Below are 21,171 nucleotides of genomic sequence, written 5' to 3'. Positions count from 1 at the left end.
TATCAAAAATCTCAAATGTATGTTTGTTTTATTGAAAACAACTTTTATGAAATACTTTAAGGAAATCTACCAAACAACAGAAAAGATTTTACACAGCTCCATCTAAACACCAAAAAATGTTAATTTTTCTAGAAAAGTAAGTCATTTTTTAAAAATCATTTTTCGGAAGCCATTTTTAGTGAAACAAATGGAACCTTAATGTTTTTCGTTTTTCAAGAAAATGAAAATGATCTCTATTTTCTAAAATCAAACTGAGCCTAAAAGTTAATCTCACTGTTTTATTAAAATGTTTTATAAAACTAAAAATGATAAAAATAATAATTTTAATTTTAAATGAATTCACTCTGTTTTTAATAACTTTTAAATATTTGATCTGATATCTTAATTTATGTAAAACTTATTTCTCATGTTTCTATGGTAGAAAATTGATATTAAACATGTTTTCATGTTTTAATTTTAATTTTAATTTTATTAATCAAAACGAGTTTTTCGGTTTTTAGAAAAATGAAAATAGAATATATTTTCAGTAAGCAAACGAAGCTTAAATTCTCTTTGTATGTTTTGCTTTTTAAGTAAAAATGTAAGCTATCTAACAAGACGGATTATTATTTTTAATTCCAATAGATTGGCACGTGCCAAGTTTTGATTAACCCGGTCAGTTGACGTGGCAAGATAATGACATGTGGCAATTCAAATTATTTTTTAAAATATAAAGTGTGATAAATATAATGTGGATAGTGAATTTATTTATACTCTTTGTACTTTATAGTTCTTAGATTTTTTTGGTAGTGGAAATTAAATACCCTCCGGGTGAATTGGGTTCCTTTGAATGAGTGGTGTGTTTATCTGTGGTTAATTTAAAAATAGTGATAGCGGTGAAATTAGATACTGTAACGATATTGTAACGTATGATAAAAAGAAAAAAATTGAAAAGGAGAGCCTTAAATCTTAAAAGTATTTCCTTCCTCTATTGGACCAAAATTAAGTTAGAAAGGTTTAAAGGATTAAAATATAATTTTAAATAAATTATACCGAAATTTACCCATGCCTAGATATTATATATAACTAAGCCAAAACCCCTTTTCTTTTTCCCTACAACTCATGTGGAGAAGGTGCCTTCTTCCCCACTTCCTTGTCTATATACTTTGCAATAAAGAAGAAAAAGAAAGTGAAGTAATTATGTAAAAGTGGAAGGTGTTTTTGCTATGTCAACGTAAAAGTAGGATGTTTTTCCATCCAACTTGCCTCATTTTTGTACTCAATTATTCAAAACTATATATAGACCAATATCCAAAGTAGCTTTAATGTCAAGATTTCTCACTCAAGAGAACATATTGTGCATTGAATTATTGAGCTTGAAATTGGGAGAATCCCTCTAAAATTGAATTGCAGAATCTGCAAGCAAAGCTTGATGGAAGTAGCACTGTGGCAGGCACATCATGATAACCATGTAGGAAATTACATATGACATAACCAAACCGACTTTGCTTTGTGCCATTTGCCAATTTTTGTCAAAAAAATACATTTTTATTCAATTCTTCACCCAACTTTTCCACAATAATAACAAATACTTATAAAGTTGTTAAACAACTGATAAAGAGTGTTGGACCCATCTTTTAAGATGTGAGATCCATCCTCTGGTTCAGTTTCCATGTAATTGTGTGGTGTTTATGTGAGTTGTACTTGAATGAGATAAAGACAAAGTAAACTATACTGTTGGTCATAAATTTTTATTTAACCATTTAACTGAAAAAAGTTACAATTTAGTCACTGAATTACTCAAAAGTTTTCATTTAAGTTATGGCTTTTTCGTTAGCACTGCTTGCACCAATTGAAAGCTCTCTTTCCTCTTCTCTTCTATAGTTCACTTTTTTTTTCCTCATAAAACAGCTTTGAATGTTACGAATCTGCAAACCAAAATTCAAACAATTTTTTTCTCTGATCTTCAACATTGACTGTCAGATCGACTTGGATTTAAGTTATATTCTTTTATTCGTTGATGGGTACTAATCCACTGTACCGATCGCCGAATCATCGCTTAGAGCTCATTAGCAGACCCTTTTAAAAAAAAACTTAACAACCCAATAAATTAAATAAAAATTTTAAATAGTTCAGTGACTAAATTGTAATTTTTTTAATTAAATGAACAAAACGAAAACTTATGAATAATAATGTAATTTACTCTAAAAAATTATATGGGGTTTGTACAAATTTAGTCTTTTTACTTAAATTTTACCATACGTGATCCAGTCCAAAATTATTTGAAGGTGGGATAAAAAGTTCATATTCTCTCTGTCTTCCTTTGCTTGTAGTTTAATCAGTCATAATTGAACTAAGAGATGAACCCATTACAAGCAAGCTGGCACTGGCCAGTGGCATCCTTAATTTGCTAAGCTAGTTATCAGAATATAGAAATAAAAAACTACCCCCATCAATTATAATTTCAAGCTTTCTTTTTTCGTTCCCCACCATATTTTGTTTACCACCAAATCCAGTTTACTCTTATGAGTAGCAGTAGGTCTAATTTTCCTAAGAAAACTTGCTTTTTTCCAGGAAGAGAAATTGTGGGTAGTGACCACTCTATATATTCCTTTTTGCTGACTAATTAGCAATTAACTGAAAACCAGTACATGGGAAAGTACTACTTTCTTTTTTATTTCAGTGATTTAATGCATACAAAGCAAATGAAAGAAGGAAACAAAACAAAAGAAAAAAAGGGTGTGTTGATGAAAAATGAAAAACCTAATATTGGCAACCTATATGCACTTACAAAAGAGTTATTGTGCTTTTGCTGATATTCTTATCAAAGAAAGAGCAAAAGATAGAGTGGGGAAGAAAAGCTTAAATTTGAAGCAAATTGTAGCTTCAAAAAGCCATTGCAAAAAGATGGGTCCTCATGATTTTCATTTTGAAAACTTGACATGGCAGACCAGAACTGATGGCCTTCAATGAGGATTGCCAGTTATGGATATTTATAATTACCTTTGATCCCTTTGTTTAAGGTAGAATTTTTAGGTATGAATAATTAGTGTCTAGCTAGGCCAAATAAGGAGAAGGAATGAAATTTCATAACTCTTATGTTTCTTTCTTTATTATTGAGATACAACAATCTAACCCTAACAAAAAACTAAAATAGTATAGTTTGAAAATTATTTACGACACTAAATTATCTTTAATTATAATGATTGATTGGATCAGAATGGACCCTTGGCCACTTTTGTTCCCAAACCCTACTTACTCATACATAATTTTAACCTAATTTCATCTTTCACCAATTCTTTTTTCTTCATTATTTAAAATCAAACTTCAGTTTTGATTTGGGTACTTTTCATTATATTTCAAGATTGGTCAATGAGATTGCTCACAATTTTATCCATTAGTCTCTAGATGATGTTTACTCAACAACATTTCCTTTACATATATTTACTTTTAAAAAATTTCACCCACAATATATCAAATAATTAAAACTGCTATTCAACACTTCTCTTTTCTATTACCCAAAGAAAAAGAAAATACTCTTTTGCTTGTACCCTATATTTTTAATAAATATACATTTTCTTTTCTTATAACCTATAACAGACACATCTTTCTTGATGAAATATATACACATGTTTTGATAATATATATATATATATATATATATTCATTTTCAATTTCAATTTAGGTCAAGATTCACCATTATTGTTTTTTTTTTAAATGAAATCATTATTGATTATTACCAACAATTTTTCTAAATACATGAATTCTGCTCAAGTCTAATCATTAATGAATTTTGTTTTAAAAGGACTACGCATAATTTGGGATAAAGGTTTTAGACGAATAGAACTTGAATGCGACCACTACACCAAAACAGGCTTTTAGCGGCGTTTGGATAAAAAATGCCGCTAATGATTGATCATTAGCGGCGCATTACGGAAAACGCCACTAAAAATAAGCATTAGTGGCGTTTTTGAGAAAGCGCCGCAAAAAACCTAAGCCCAACGACGTCGTTTTCTGAGCTTTCGGGGATTTAGCGGCGTTTTTAAGAAAGCGCCGCTAATGCTCGGGGTTTTAGCGGCATTTTTGGGAAAGCGCCGCAAAAAAACCTAAGCCCAACGACGCCGTTTTTAATCTTTTGAGGATTTAGCGGCCTTTTTAAGGAAGCGCCGCTAATGCCTAGGGCTTTAGCGGCGTTTTTGATAAAGCGCCGCAAAAAAACCTAAGCCCAACGACGCCGTTTTCTGAACTTTCAGGGATTTAGCGGCGTTTTTGGTAAAGCGCCGCAAAAAAACTTAAGCCCAACGACGCCGTTTTCTGAGCTTTCGGGGATTTAGCGGCGTTTTTTGAAAAGCGCCGCTAAAAATATTTTATCTTAATTGGTTTATTCATATTAAATAAAATTCAATTTATTTCTAATTGAATATTTAAAATCCTCAGAAAAAAATTATGACACGTAGAAATAATTTGAAATAAAACACATGGAAAATTTAAAATATTATTATTTAAAATAATTGTATAAGAGATAATAATAAAATTGTTTAGGGTTTTTGGTTTAGGGTATATGATTTATTTAAGATTTAAGGCAGGTTTAGGAGTTCATATTTTAAGGTTTATGGATTATGGATTAGGGGTTGGGATTTAAGGTTTAAGGGTTAGAGGGTTAGGGGTTTAGGGATTAAAAGTTAGGGATTCAGTGGTCGAGTTAGAGTTTTGGGTTTAGATTAATTATTTTTTAATTTATATTTTAAATATGTTCTTATATAATTGTAAAAGAGATAATAATAAATTTGTTTAGGGTTTTTAGTTTAGGGTATATGATTAATTTAAGATTTAAAGCCGATTTAGGAGTTTATATTTTTAGGTTTAGGGGTTATGAATTAGGGATTATGGTTTAAGGGTTTAGGGGTTAGGGGTTTAGGGTTAGGGGTTTAGGGGTTAGATGTTAGGGGTTAAGAGTTAGGGATTTAAGGTTTAGGGATTCAGGGGTCGAGTTAAGGTTTTGAGTTTAGATTAATTATTTTTTTAATTTATATTTTAAATATGTTCTTATATAATTGTAAAATAGATAATAATAATAAATCAAATATGTTGAAATTATGAGTATAGTTTAAATTATTTAAGAGATATATAATAGATAGATTTTATATGTATTGAATGGTTAATTTAGAGGGTTTAAGGTTAAGGTTTACTTGAGATTTGTTAAATGATAAAATTTTATACAATTAATTAATGCTTTTATATTTAAAAAATGTAATCTAAACCATTTGATATATTTAAATTAGTTTAAATAGAATTAATAAATAAGTTAAAAAAGTAATAGATTGATATGGATATTTATGTATAATTATTTATTTTGGAGAGGACCAAATTATAAGAAAAAATACAAAAATAAAATGAAATAAAATTATAAAAATTTTAAAATAAATTTTAAAATAAAAATTTTAAAAAATAAAAAATAAAAATAAATCAATTTATAAAAAAATAAAAAATTTTAAAATAGCAAAAGCAGCTGTTTTTTGTTCAAAATGAAAAAATTTTATGGCTTTATAAGAAGCGCCGCTAAAAGATAACAATAGCGTTTTTATAGAAAACGCAAAAAATAAATCAACTTATAAAAAAATAAAAAATTTTAGAATAGCAAAAGCAGGCCATTTTGTTCAAAATGAAAAAATTTTGTGGCGCTTTATAAGAAGCGCTGCTAAAGGTAAACAATAGCGGCATTTTCTATAGAAATGCCGCAAAAAATAAATCAATTTATAAAAAAAATAAAAAATTTTTAGAATAGCAAAACGGCGTCGTTTTGTTCAAAATGAAAAAAATTTGCGGCGCTTTATAAGAAGCGCCGCTAAAGGTAAGCAATAGCGGCGTTTTTATAGAAAACGCCGCAAAAAATAAATCAATTTATAAAAAAAATTTAAAATAGCAAAATGGCATCGTTTTGTTCAAAATGAAAAAATTTTGCGGCGCTTTATAAGAAGCGCCGCTAAAGGTAAGCAATAGCGGCGTTTTTAAACGCCGCAAAAAATAAATCAATTTATAAAAAAATAAAAAAATTTTAAAATAGCAAAACGGCGTCGTTTTGTTCAAAATGAAAAAATTTTGCGGCGCTTTATAAGAAGCGCCGCTAAAGGTAAACAATAGTGGCGTTTTATAGAAAACGCCGCAAAAAATAAATCAACTTATAAAAAAATAAAAAATTTTTAGAATAGCAAAACGGCGTCGTTTTGTTCAAAATGAAAAAATTTTGCGGCGCTTTATAAGAAGCGCCGCTAAAGGTAAGCAATAGCGGCGTTTTCTATAAAAACGCCACAAAAAATAAATCAATTTATAAAAAAATAAAAAAATTTTAAAATAGCAAAACGGCGTCGTTTTGTTCAAAATGAAAAAAATTTGTGGCGTTTTCTATAAAAACGCCACAAAAAATAAATCAATTTATAAAAAATTTCCCAAAATTTTTTCGCCTTTTTATCCCAAAATTTCCCCCCCTAAAATTGGTATCCTCAAAACACCTGAGTGTTTCTCTCTTCCACCACCGTCTTCATCACCATCTTCCCCTCTCTCCCTCTTTTTGCATACATCTCAGACTGTTTCTCATATTTTTTATCCCAATATTTCAAATGAAATATTATTTTTCCCCCCTTCTTTTTTCGATACCCCCATCCCCATAAATCTCCCTAAATCGATTCCCCAGAAACCGATTCCCCAGTAATGCTTAGCCTTTTTATTTTGTTCCCTTGGTGTTGGAGTTTGCATTTTATTGTTTATTAACCTGATAGGATTTGTTTTTTCTACAATTGCTATTGGATTTTCCAGGCATATGTGCAGATATAGCAGTGTCAAAGCATGAATACTGGTCGGCATTGGCTCCTCTTCCATTTGAAGTTGTTGTCTCAGCTGGACAAAAGGCTAAAGAGGAGGCCTGGGATAAAGGCTAGTTCATTTTCTGACTACATCCCGTTTAATCCCTCTTTCTTTTTAATATATATTATTTTGACCTATTAAATTTTAGAACTGTTACAGGAGGTGGACATTCAGACCGGATTAAAATTGTCCGGGATCTGAATGATCTGACTGGAGAAGGAAATATTGAGAGTATGCTTTCAGTTGAAATGGGCCTTAGGGAATTAGCATCTTTGAAGGTTGATTTCTATCGTCTTGGTTTTGTTTCCACCATTTCTGTGAATTTTATGGAACATATTATACCATGAAGCAGGCATGTGAATTTCCTTTATTTTTCTGGATAGTCAGTATATATATTTCCTTTGGAGAAGCTTCCTCTACTACTTTTGCAACAATAAAGTGATGGTTTGAAAACTACATTCTTAATCTGCACAAGTGAAAATAACTAGTATTTCTTGGGAAGAGGGCTTGATCGACTTCTATGAACTTTGTTTTTCATGGATTAATCATAGTTTTATATTGTTTGAGGTTATTGGCATTTTTTTATGTTAATCTTTACATATATACGAAGTACTGAGGTAGGTGAAATGTATGTAAATACCTATTTGAATTTAGTATCATCATTTTTCTTTCCTTTTTTTTTTTTTTAAATTTCAAGACACTTGGAGGTTTGGATATTGTAATATTTAGGGACTGGCATTGAAAATTCTCTTGCTTTGGGAGAAGAAAGGTGTATATATACTATATAGTATATAATCGTATTAAAGGAATGCTGGTTGTACTCCTGGACTTCATTTATATTAAGTTTTCATTGTTGAATAAAATTGTTTTGGGTCATGCAGGTTTAATGTTTTGGGTTTGCACGAGTTTGATAGTGATCGGAAGAGGATGTCTGTTATATTGGGGTTCCCAAACCAATCCGTTAAAGTGTTTGTAAAAGGAGCTGACACAACAATGTTTAGTGTCATAGACAGATCTCTGAATACGAGTATAATTCGTGCAACTGAAGGCCATCTGCATTCTTACTCCTCAATAGGCTTGAGAACACTTGTCATTGGGATGAGAGAACTGAGTACTTCAGAATTTGAGGAATGGCATTCTGCATTTGAGGTGGCTAGCACTGCTTTAATGGCTAGTACTTCAAAATTAAATATTAATTTGGTATAATTTTCCTGGATGTTCTACATCCCTTTTTATAAATTTGTGTGCCACCTCTATGATGGTTTATGCCTTGCGCATTAACTTCTAAAAATTTTAGTAGCAGTAATACTTCTTTCCCTCCATTCTGTATTTATATAAATTTCTATTTTATTATTACTTATGTGTTTCATCTGCACTTTTTGGAGTACCACTTCGTTTTTCTTTTTTCTTTTTTAATTTCACGCTCAATACTGCTTTCAGGTTGAGGATGCTGTTGTACAGGCATTAGGCAGGCATAGGCGACTTGGTTTGCTTCATCAATCCGTCTTAGGTTTGCTTTATCTCTCTGCAAGTTTTTTATGAGTAATCAATTTAGTTCGATGTACTTAATCTATTTTTGTTTTGCCCCAATTAACTCCTTAAAGGATGCCAAAATTTTCATTTACTTTTGTGCAAACACTAGCATCTTTTAGGTTGTATTCAGTAAAATTTTCCTCCTGAAGAAACAGTTCTCAATCTTTTCTTTTATATAAACTACTTTGCCACCAATTCTTCAGCTTCTACAATTCCATCTGTTAGAAATAAGTTAGATAGTGATATCTGCAAAATTTGAATTTATTAGTAAATTTAGTAGTGTTTTGGCATCATGGTAAATTAGCTCTGCACTAGTGCTTCTCTTGCTGAAGAAGGTTGCTTTTATGTCAGAATTCTTGTGCTTATAAATTGTAACTGTTATAGGCTTGGTTAACGTATTTCTGGAGAAGAGCCAAAGTGTATGGCGTGGAAGATGATATTGCAGAAGAGCGACTTGGGTTTTGGATTAGCCATAGTGGACAGACCCTACTTCTCATGATGCTGTGGATGGTAAGATGACTATCCTCTTTGCTTGATCTTGTTGATGAATGCAAATGGCTTTATATATATCAGTGATGTCAAGGTGAGCACCTAGGCGCTAAGGCGCAGCGCAAATGGCCATTACCGCCTCAGCCACCTCCTGTTTATTTTTTTTATTTATTTTGGATTTTAAAAGAAAAACATAATAAAATATAATAAATGAGTTTTTTAATTAATTATGATCTAATTTTATTATATAAAAACATAGTTAACTCTTAAAAGTTAAAAACTTTTCAAGAGAAGATGAACGAAATTTAGAGCTAGTTTCTGGTGATGATATTTAGTTTCGACAATTTGACTTACTTTTATTTTAGCATAACAAACAAAGAACCAAGTTGGTTTTGACTATTTGACTTACTTTTATTTTGCTTTTCACCATTTGCATATACATATTTTAGTTCTTTACAAAGTGGAAAACAAATAGCAAAAACATGTGTTCTGTTAGTTTTGTTTGTATGTGGAATTGGAAGGAAGTGAAAAGATTTCACTGAAGACTTAATTAAAGAAAAAAAGAGAATAGAAATAATCATCCTTTAAGATTGTTATGCTGTTTAGTTTTAATAATATGGTGTTCTTATTTTTATTTTGTTTCTAATCCAAGTTATGGATATATGGAAGCAGGTTGTGGATGCTAGTGATGTGATAATTTTTTCTGTGAAACCCCAAGTAGGTAATGCTATTAGCCTGAGTGCTTCCTCTTTCATTGCCTCTACGCGCTTCCCTTTTTGTTTTTGAAGTTCTAGAGCTGACAATACCATTCTTGCAGTAGGTACCTTTTTCTCATGCTTCCTCTTTCATTGCCTCTGTGATACCATTCTTACAGCACGTACTTTTTTTTTCTCAATTATTATAATGAAAGGCTAGAAACTTTATTCTCAATTATTATAATTACTTGATTCTCCTGGCTTACTTTAGCTTTCAAAATTTACAGATGCATGCAGAAGCTGGAAATGGTCAGTATGAAATGGCTTTGGGGTACACTGCTTGTACATATGCTGCTGACAACTTGATTTTCATGCGCGAAGTTGTTAGGGCTATTGCAAATAAACATGGCATGTTGGCAACGTTTGTCCCCAAGTAAGTTGTAACTTTTCTTATTTTGGCAGGGGTTTTAGATCATCTTCCCTCAATTTTGGCATTCACAGCACCACTTTCAAATAGGTTTATTCTCTACTTCTTGCACACGTGTATTTGCTGCACATGATAATATTCTTGTAATGCATTCATGTATTCTAAATCTACTTTGATTTTATGCTCAACTTTTTTTGTCTTCAGTTATGATCGCATACAACCTAATACATGGAGTGGAGCATATCAATGTTGGGGCAAAGAAAACAGAGAAGCACATTGTATTTTTTTTTTTACCTTGCAATGTGTATAGTCATAGGCAAGTTCAACTAGTTAATATGTTTCTCATATGTATTATTTATTTTAGTTTTGATTCTAAATTTTTATTTTTACTTTAATATTTACGATAACTTGAGTTCTAACTTTTGGATTTTAATTCAGTTATCAATTTATATCATATATCTTTCATTGAATTTGATGTATCATTTAAATTTGCCGTTTTTGGTTGGATTTTATGTTATAAGAAGGATTGCATATGGATGAAAAATCGGATGATACAATTTTGCCAAAATTTGTGGCGTTTTCCCAAAAATGCCGCTAAAAAATCGTATTTTTAGCGGCGTTTATGATAAAAGCGCCGCTAAAGATCATGTTCTTTAGCGTTAGCGGCGTTTGTGATAAAAGCGCCGCTAAAGATCATGTTCTTTATCGGCGTTTGTGATAAAAGCGCTGTTAAAGATCATGTTCTTTAGTAGCGTTTGTGATAAAAGCGCCGCTAAAGATCATGTTCTTTATCGGCGTTTATGGGTAAAGCGCCGCTAAAGAACATGACCTTTAGCGGCGTTTATTTCTGTAAACGCTGCAAACGTTAGCGACGTTGTCGTTAGCGGCATTTTTTGCGGCGCTTGTGGAAGCGCCGCAAATGCATTTAGTGGCGCTAAAAAGCGCTGCTAAAGGCCTAAAAAAGCGCCGCTAAAAGCCTATTTTGGTGTAGTGGACAGTGCGTTGTTGGTTGAATCTCTTTTGGCTGGTAGCGCTGCTAGTAGTAAAATGGTAGAATTATGGTTAATTCATGATTGGGAAATCCGATTATGACATGTGCCGAGATCTCAGAATAAGGCTGCGGATTGCTTGGCCAAAATAGCCACTCATCTTGCTAGTTTACAATTATTTGTTGTTCCTCCAGATGCAGTGAAGGACATTTTGTTAGAGGATCGTAATAAAGCTTTCGTATTGTAATGAAACTGGTGGTTGTAATCGCATAAGTTGCTGTTTATTTTCTACCAAAAAAAAATTTTAGTCCGATACATTTAAGATTATATTTTTGGAAGGTTTACAATTCAGAAATTTAGGTGTTGTTTGTTAAATCTGTTTGATGCTTTATTTAAAATTGATTACAAAATAAAATTAGATTATTTTTATTAGATGTTTTCCTACTTTTTATAGAAAAAATTCTATTAAATTGTTTTTATTTTGGATTATGTAAAATACTAAATCATTTAAAATATTAATTTTCAATCAAACAGTACCTTACTTTAAGTCGCCTATAATTAAAAGTTTTACACGAAAAGAAGTCATGATTGTTTTAAAGAAAACTAGTAAGTAATAAATTAAAAATTGATCCCTATGAATTTGTTATAATCACCTTTGGAGACATATTAGGCTTAGAGATGGACTCAACTGCTCTAGGATTTTCACAAAATAAAAGTAAAAATTAAGGAGTGTTGAAACTCTCTGATTCTTAAATCGATTTAAATCTTAATAATGAAAAAAGTTTGAGATATGAGACTGAAGATAATGAAAACGAGAAACCTTTGTGAAAAAATTAATATATATGTATCCTTATACTTAATCCCCAAAGCTGTTTTCCTATTGGTTTATCTACAAATATTTAACATCAAGAGTTAATAATTGTACTATGTTGATTGGCACAATATAACAAAATTATTATTTTTTTAAAAACTCATAAAAAGTAATAATTAAGGGCTAGTTTAACCATGTTTCTAAGAAGTATTTTTGGGACAAAAAACGCTTTTGAGAAGAGCTCAAATTTTTTGCTTCTGCATTTGACCAATTTTTGATGTTTCAAAAACGCTTTTTCTCTTAAAAAGTCTTGTTTAAAAATACGTTTATATCAAAAATGCTTCTTAAAAATATTACTAAACTAACCCTAAATCTCATTTTCAAAAGGCAAAAGCAAAAGAGCTTAAATCCAAACCATAATTATTTGGAAAAAGTAGGCACAAACACAAAGAGGCACCTTAAATTGACTTTTTATTTGTTTTATTTGCATACCCATATTTTGTTTTTGGCAATTTGGTTGGGGATTTAAATGACACACACCACATCTAAAAAAGGAAAGCAAAGAGTTGGTTTGAATCCTAAGAAAGTCCCATTTAGCACCCACTACCTCCCTTTCCTTTATTTGTTATTATCTTCCTTCTAAAGCTCGTTTTTTAAAAGAAAAAATCAGCACCGAATTTAATTTTTTCTTCATAAAAATTGAAATTGAATTATAAAATTTTGAGATATAAAAATATAATTTTTATTATATATTATTTTTAAAGGGATTAAACAATTTTTTTCATTCTTAAAAGACCAAAACACAATTGTTAGGATCGACCCGATTAAGCAACAAGTAAAAAAAATAGCGGAATAAATTGAAAAATTGAACACACAAATTTAACGTGGAAAAATCTCTCCAAAAAGGATAAAAAACTACGGGCAAATATAATTTTACTATAATGGCAAAAGAACGAATAATTCAAAAGATGGAGATAAAAAACTAAACCCCGAAAAACCCGAAAACAAAAAATTCTCAAAACGTAAACACAAAATTCTCTAAATGTGTTATGAGTTCTAATCTCTAATGGGTGTGTTTTTTAAGGTTGTAAAAGAACTTATTTACAGGCTAAATTAGTAAGTCAAATAAATTATACTAATAAATGCTAAATATATTATACTAATAAATATTAAATCTTCTAGAAAGAAAATATATTTTGTTTAACTTGACTTGTAAGCAATCTCTTAGAATTTGGGTTACGCAACTCTAACAATCTCCACATTGACACGAATTCTTACAACGTCATCTTTGCCAAAGCCCGCCCATGGGCCTATCTTGAATTATGCAAGGAATTAACTGAGTCGAATCTGTACTTAGAAGCTGGAAGACTTCTAGCCTTTGACTTGTGCACTGCCAAATCAAAACTAACCCGAGTATGATTTTCACGAACACAATGCCCTAACTTTTCAAAACCTGCATCCCAAAGAGAACCTTTCTTCAACGAAACGGTCATACATTTTTCCCTCCTATAACTAAGTTGCCTTCACTCCAAACGAGTTGACTTCGACTTCATAACGGATGAGGGACGTCCGATTTCACTGGTCACTGTAGAACCTTCCAAAATATAAAGACGGCCGATTCTTTTACCTTTTAACAAAACGAGAGCTTCACGAGATACTTTAATGTCGCTCGACTCGGTATTGATTCTGCATCCTTTCAAATCTAAAATACTCAAGGAGATGGGATTCTTTCGTAAATCAGGTACATACCTGACATCTAAGAGTGTCCTAATCGTCCCATCGTGTATCCTAATTTTAACAGTACCAATACCAATTACCTTACTAGATGAATCGTTTCCCATACGCACAGCTCCACCTTCAATTGAACTGTATGTGGAGAACCATTCTCTATTAGGACACATGTAGAAATAACATCCCGAATCTAGGATACACTCGCACGTGAGCTTGGAGTTATCGCTCGTTGACACTAACAAGAAATCATTACCTCTTTTATCGGCCAAATTAGCACCAGCTACATCTTCCTCGTTACTCTCAGCAGCTCTTTTATTTCGTAGTTTATAACAATCTGCTTTGATGTGACCTAACTTTTTACAATAGTGACATCTTTTGTCTCGTTTCTTTGATGCTACCAAAATGGAAGCTTGCCTATCTACCTTACTATCCAAACCAAACTCATTGTCGAGTTTGTCTCTACTCAACAAATGACCCTTCACATATTCGAACAAGATTTTGTCTCTACCATAAATCAGTGTCTCCTTGAAAGACTCATATGAAGGGGGTAAAGAGTACAATAATAGCATAATTGATCTTCATCGTCAATAAAAACCTCAACGTTCTTTAAATTATTTAAAAGAATAATGAATTGACTGATGTAATATCTAAGAAGCTCACCTTTGTTCATGCGAAACGTAAATAGACATTGTTTCAACACTAAACGGTTAGCCAGAGACTTAGTCGCATAAAGAGTTTCTAACCTTTTCCACAAGGCAGATGCGGTCTTCTCCATCAATATCTCCCGCAATACCGTATTCGCGAGGTACAACTAGATTGCAGACAAGGCCTTTTCATCAAGCTCTTCCCATTCTGTTTGATTTAGATTCTCAGGCTTTTTTCCGATAACAACCTTTTTCAAGCCGATTTGAACTAGAATTGTCATCATCCGAACTTGCCACATATTGAAATTTGTCTCACCATCGAACTTCTCAATTTCAAACCTTGTTGCTGTCATCTCGGAACTGACTGGTCTATGAAAATTGAACTAGCTCTGATACCACTTGTTAGGATCGACTCGATTAAGCAACAAGTAAAAAAATAGCAGAATAAATTGAGAAATTGAACACACAAATTTAACGTGGAAAAACCCTTCCAAAAAGGATAAAAAATACTATGGGCAAATATAATTTTACTATAATGGCAAAAGAACAAAAAGTACAAAGATGGAGATAAAACACTAAACCCTGAAAAATTTGAAAACAAAGAACTCTCAAAATGTAAACACAAAATTCTCTAAATGTGTTATGAGTTATAATCTCTGATGGGTGTGTTTTTTTAAAGTTGTAAAAGACCCTATTTATAGGCTAAATTAGTAAGTCAAATAAACTATGCTAATAAATGCTAAATATATTACACTAATAAATACTAAATCCTCTAGAAAGAAAATATATTTTGTTTAACTTGACTTGCAAGTATTCTTTTAGAATTTGGGTCACACAACTCTAACAACAATTTTATGATATATTAATTTATAATTTCAAGATTAAATTAATTTCTTTTTCTATTTTGTGTACCAAAATACCTTCCTACCCTAAAAACTATTTTCACATATCTTATAAAAAGCACAATAAAGAAAAGAAACAATTTATGCATGAAACATAGAGAGTATATAAGGTAGTAATTATTGAAGCTGTGAACTGGTTTAGTCACCTAATCCAAGCTTCTTTATTGACTTTTTCAGTCAAAAAAAAAAAAAAAAGAAAGAAATTTGGGTGTAAATAAAGTGAGGGTTTGTTGATGAATGGTGAGGTGGTCGGCGAGAAACAAATTCTTTTAATTTTTTATCAGTATGTCGGTCGAGTCTTAACTTGATTGATATGTGTATTATTATCAATATAAGAGGATGTGGATTTGAGTGCATTGAAACGTATTATCCTCTTATTTATGGGTTGAGAAGGACTATAGGTAGGTCTAAACATTGTGCCAAAAAAAATAATCAGAACCTATAATAAGATTAATTGACTGTAAAAAATTCCCTACAAAAACCAGATGTTAGATTTATTTTATTTTATTTTCCTTTTTCTTTTGCCAAATGAGCTGGTTTGTAGAAGAGATACAAGCTAAGCTGTCAAAGCATTATAATTTATAAAAGCCATTAAAAGGATAAATTTTCAATTAATTAATTACTTGAAACCTTTTTTTTATGTGCGTGGTAAAGTATATTGGACCACCCTACAATTTTTTAGGTTTATTTACATTAATTTGTGTAGGTGCGGCACTCGTTTAACATTTAAGTTATATAATTTATATACATTACTATATAATTACAATATGATTAATATTTTTATAATTGAATCATTGAATATATTGATATAATTGTACTTGTTACATATATAAATTTTTGAATTAGTTTAATATTTTGAGCAGTAGACTCATTGACTGAATTGAGTTTATTCATGTCTGAGACTAGGGTTTAATCTGTAGGTTTACCTGTGTGGTAGTAAAATGTGTGCGTGTATGAGTTTGAACTTATATTATATAAAAAACATTTATTATAGATGGAAGTTTCTTTTTATATGAAATAAATTAGGGGTGATCATTTGATCGAATTGAATCAATTGGAAAATTTTTGAGTTAATCGAGTTTTCACATCCTATTTTATCGTTCTAACTCGAAATGAAATTTTTACGAATTGAGTCTAGTGAGATAGAATTTGAATCGAATCGAATATATTTGTTCAAGTTAAATTTAAGAAATGACATTGGTGTTGTTTATTTTAATTTAAGTTTAAAAAATATATTTTTCTTTAAAATTTTATTCCTAGATTCGTCATTATAGGGATTTTGATTTGGGGGGTTTGAATGAACTAATGAAGAAGAAGAAAAAGAATGAATGGTTTAATTTAGGGGTTTTTTTAAGAAGAAGAGAAGAATTGATTTGGAGTTTAATTTAGGTTTTTTTTTAAGAAAAAAGTTAGTATTTGAGAATTGGGAATTTCAAGTTTGAATTGGAGAAGAAAATGGACAATGAAATCTTGACTTTTGGAGAAATTGGGATGGTGTAGGTGGCCTTTGGGAAATTGGGAAAATGGCAGACTGGCTTTGGGTTGGGGGAATAGGGTGGGTTTGGGATTTGAGGGAAATGAGCATTGTAAAAGGATTTGGGAGTGGGGAATATAAATTTAAAATTTAAAATTATATAGTTTGTATTTGATTTATTTAAGTTATTTGAATTCGAAAATTTAACTCGATTTAAATTGAAATTCAAAAAAAATTGAGTTGATTCGATTAACTCGAATAGTTTGATATTCAATTTTTTTAAATTTTGGAGTCGAATCAATTTTGCTCACTTCTAAAATAAATAATTAAAACTTTTTATTTTGTGTCAACTTTGATATGGATAATTTATATGAATTGAATATGAAATATGATGGTTACATTTGTTAAAATAATAATCATAAAAATAATACAAATGAATGTAATTTTACACTGGTGTAAGTAAAATTTTCCCATATAATATTATTTACCTTATGTTTGATATGAACATTAAATTTTGATTAAATTTAAAATTGAATCTAGCTTTGTTGCTCAACATTATTTCTTTATTCACAATATTTGAAATTAAAACCTTAGTTTTAAAAAACATTAAATTCTTCCCCACTCAATCTAAACAAATGTGACCTTTTCGCTTTCCTTGGTTGCTTCCAGCGTGGTCCCTGTTTGGTTGACCGTCGCTAACCTTGCCTAAAACTATTACCCTCTTCTCCTTCCCTCACATTTCAGCCTCTCTTCTCTAAGCCCACATTTCTTTTTCCATTTTCCTCAAGTTTTTCCAGTGTTTTTGTGGTAATATTGGCTTTGGGCCTTTATGGTGGCTCCTTCTGCATGGGGGTCTCTCAAGTCGTACTCGTTTTTTGCTCCACCCTTCGGTGGTGGTTTTCTAGATTTGCCCACGTTTAGTGGAATAGGCTAGCAGAAGCGAGTCCATTATAATGGAGGGTAGGGCATAATGAGGCTCTACGCATCATGATAGCTACTCCACCGCCCTGATGGTTGAACACCAACGTATACCAGTGAGGGTTTCTGCCTTTACTTTTTTTGAATAGACAATGACGGCTTGTTTCATGTGGAGTATGCTTTCCACAAGATTTGGTTTGTTGACCATTGGATCTTGACTTGTTCTGTCTGTACGGTTTGTATCAGACTTTATTTTATGTATGTTTTACATATGTTATCTGATAAGATTTTTCAACCTCCTTGATCTTCTTGTTGGGATTCTTTCTTTTCTTTAGTAATATTATCAACTTTATTGTCCATCATTTAAAGTTCAAATATGTTATTGTTAAATAGTTTGTTATTTCTCTATGTATATATAGGTCGGTATTGTCAAATTCATTGATGGCACACATCCTTGTCCACCAAAAACTATCACTACCAATAACACAACCTCCATTAATCCGGCATATCAGACATGGCTTTCACAAGTAAAACTCTTGTTTGGTGCATTAGTTGGCACCATTTGCCAAAACATTGTACCTCTAATCTTACGGTGCACAACCTCAGCTGAAACTTGGATGGTCCTTGCCAACACTGATGCTTGTCCATCTCTTGGTCATATCAAACAAATCAAAGATAATCTCAAAAACATTTCCAAAGGCTCTCAAACTATCACCGACTATATTCAAGCTATTAAAATCAAAGCCGATGAGCTTGTTACTCTTGGTAAACCGTTAGATGTAGAGGATCTTATTGAAAAAGTCCTAGAAGGGCTTAATGACACGTTCTAACCAGTTATCGATGCTATCAATAGTCACGATACTGCCATCACCTTTGATGGGTTACATGAGAAACTGATCAACAGAGGGCTCGCCTTACACAACACCTCCTCAAGTGTATCATTCACCACCTACTCAACTCACACTCAACGCTCCAATCAGCGGTTTCATCGTTCTCCTACGCCATCTACATCTCAACAGTACAATAGGCCTATGCGTCCTTTTTTGGGCAAATGTCAGTGGTGTTGAACTCAGGGGCATGTTGTCACTCAGTGTCCTCTCTTTCGCCAACAGTTCCTGAATGCAGCCGCACCTTCACGTCAGTTCAATTCATCTACATCTCGTACGCCTCCACCATAGCAACCTCAAGCTCATGTAGCTACCTCCAATTCCTCATCCTCTGATCCCTGGCTATTAGACAGTGGTGCTACACACCACATCACAACCGATCTCTAAAATTTGTCTGTTCACAATCTCTACACTAGCTCGGATGAAGTAATGATTGGTGATGGCTCTGGCGTTGCTATTACTCACTCTGGTTCTACCACTCTTTTTCACTCATTTACTCTATCTAATGTCCTCTGTGCTCCTAATATGAAACACAATTTAATTTATCTGTCTTAATTTTATAAATCGAACAATGCTTCTATTGAATTCTTACCTTATTCTTTTCTTGTCAAGGATCTACAGACCAGAGTAGTTCTTTTCCAATGTCAACCTAAACATGGTGTCTATGAGTGTCCCTTAAACTCCAACCTGTTACTTATTTTCTCTACAATAAAGCCAACACCTCCTGTCTGGCATCACCGACTTGGTCACCCATCTCTCTCGACATTCAAATATATGATTTCCTATTTTTATTTAGATGTTAAGATATCTTCTCTGTCAGATACATATTGTAATGCCTGTCACTCTAATAAAAGTCACAAACTTTCTTTCTCCGCTTCCACCTTATCATCTTCATCCCCTCTTGAAATAGTTTTTACTGATGTATGGACCTCTCCAATACAATTTGTCGATAAATTTAAATATTATATAATCTTAGTTGATCACTTCACCAAATACATATGGTTGTATCCTTTAGGGCACAAGTTTGAGGCTCGTGATACTTTCATCAATTTCAAAGCCGTTGTCGAAAAGTTTTTCAACACTGAAATTAAAACAATTTATTCAGACAATGGCAGTGAATACCATGTAATACCCCGAAAATTTCTACAATAAGGAAAGTAAGATAATATCTCTGATATAGTAAAATAAGGAAATAAAGTGCTAAAAAGGGGTAATTTTGAGTTATGGCAATATTGGGAAGTATATTATAACATATTAATTCAAGAAAGGATTAAATCGCAAAAGTGAGAAAAGTGTTGTTACCCAAGAGTAAATACTCAAAAGTTGAGGGGTTAAAGTGTAAATATAAAAAAGTTGAAGGACCAATGGTGTAAATATTTTAAGGGTGGAATAATTTAGAAACTAAGAAAAATGGATGGATTGGGACCAAATTGAAAAAGGTGAAGAAGTTTGAGGGACTAAATCACAATTTTGCCAAATTAAGTGATGACTCAAAGATGGAATTTTAAAAGATCATGAAGGGCAAAATGGTCAATTAGAAGAGAGAGAAATCTAGAAGATAATGATGATGTTGGAGATATTTTAGATTAATAAATAAATAAATATTAGTTTATTAATATTTTAATTTGATTTTTTTAAATGATATTATTTTATTATTATTAATTTATTTAGTATATATATGTGGAAAGAAGGATGAAAAGCATCCATCCCCACCATTTTTGCATGCACTAACGTGAGAAGAAGAGGAGAAGAAAGAAAGCTTTGTTTTCTTTACAATTTGGTCCTTTCACCAAAAATCCACCATTTTCACTTAGAAATCAAAAGAATTTCCATATCCATCAAGAGAGAAAGATTGAAATCAATTGAGCAAGGTAAGAACATCATGATTTCAATATATTTTTGAGTTTGATATTATTAAAAAAGTATGAGATTGATGTTAATGTAGAGTTTTATTATATAAGGTTATATGTTCTTGATATGTTAGTGAAGAGAAAATAAGAGAAAGTGTTGAGAAATAGTGTAGAGAAGGAAAATAAGAGTGTTATAAACTTAGTAATCAATATTTTACACTAAAACAGTTTGGACAGCAGCAGTAGGTTAACTTTGAAAATCACCAAAATTGTGGGAATTGAATTAGAAGATGAATAAAATATGAAATTAAAGCTTATTGAGTTTAGTTTCTCATAGAAGAAACGGTGTAAGTAATAGAATTTTAAATCATGAGGTATAATAAATTTTGTGAGACAATATCAGAATGATTTTGGGTTCCCCTGTTCTGACTTTGGAAAATCATCAAAATTGAAGAAAAATAATTATGAGTTATAATTTATATGATTAGAATCCTTAATGAATATATTTTCAAATGAAATAAACAGAAACATCATACAAATTCTTTACAATTAGATAATTCATTTTTAGTGAAGAGTGGTCGGAACTGTCAGATAGCAAAATAGGGGAAACTTTAAAGAATAAACTGTACTATTTGGCTGAACCAAAAATTCTGAAAATTTTATTGCAAGAAGATATGTGAGTCTAGTTTTATAGAAAATTAACGTATCTTAATTTGGATTTCTGTAGCTCAAGATATAAATGATTTAGTGACTATGACTCAAATGGACAGCTTTGAATAAATTTACAAGAAAATAGTGAAATTATAGATAATGTTACTTATAAGCATGTTATGTAAATTAAGGATGTGGAATGGAGAGGAGGAGGAGGAAAATAAATTTATGAATATTATGCTAGCATGGATTTGCATTTCAAATGGTTAATTTGCATGATTTGGGCTCGAGGACTAAATTGAATAAAAGTAAAACTTTAGGGGCACTTTT

The 21,171-nt window shown here is 31.4% G+C and overlaps 1 long non-coding RNA gene across 6 annotated transcripts; it reads left to right on the top strand.

The window, feature by feature from the left end:
- The first annotated feature begins 6,449 nt into the window (after positions 1–6,449).
- LOC105774739 (uncharacterized) lies at positions 6,450–10,454 on the top strand. 6 transcript variants are annotated; one of them, XR_008197154.1, is made up of 7 exons: positions 6,451–6,684; positions 6,793–7,118; positions 7,722–7,989; positions 8,281–8,350; positions 8,758–8,883; positions 9,535–9,990; positions 10,189–10,454. It is a non-coding gene; the product is annotated as an uncharacterized LOC105774739 (long non-coding RNA). The 6 variants fall into 6 exon arrangements; XR_008197155.1 differs by having other exon boundaries at positions 6,453–7,118; positions 9,535–9,678; positions 9,845–9,990; XR_008197151.1 differs by having other exon boundaries at positions 6,454–7,118; positions 9,535–9,682; positions 9,845–9,990.
- The last annotated feature ends 10,717 nt before the right edge of the window (positions 10,455–21,171 follow it).

Source organism: Gossypium raimondii, chromosome 6 (assembly GCF_025698545.1).
Source record: "Gossypium raimondii isolate GPD5lz chromosome 6, ASM2569854v1, whole genome shotgun sequence".
In the NCBI taxonomy this organism is placed as follows: domain Eukaryota; kingdom Viridiplantae; phylum Streptophyta; class Magnoliopsida; order Malvales; family Malvaceae; genus Gossypium; species Gossypium raimondii.
Note: the sequence above shows the minus strand (reverse complement) of the source record. Positions and strands in the feature narration are given on the sequence as shown.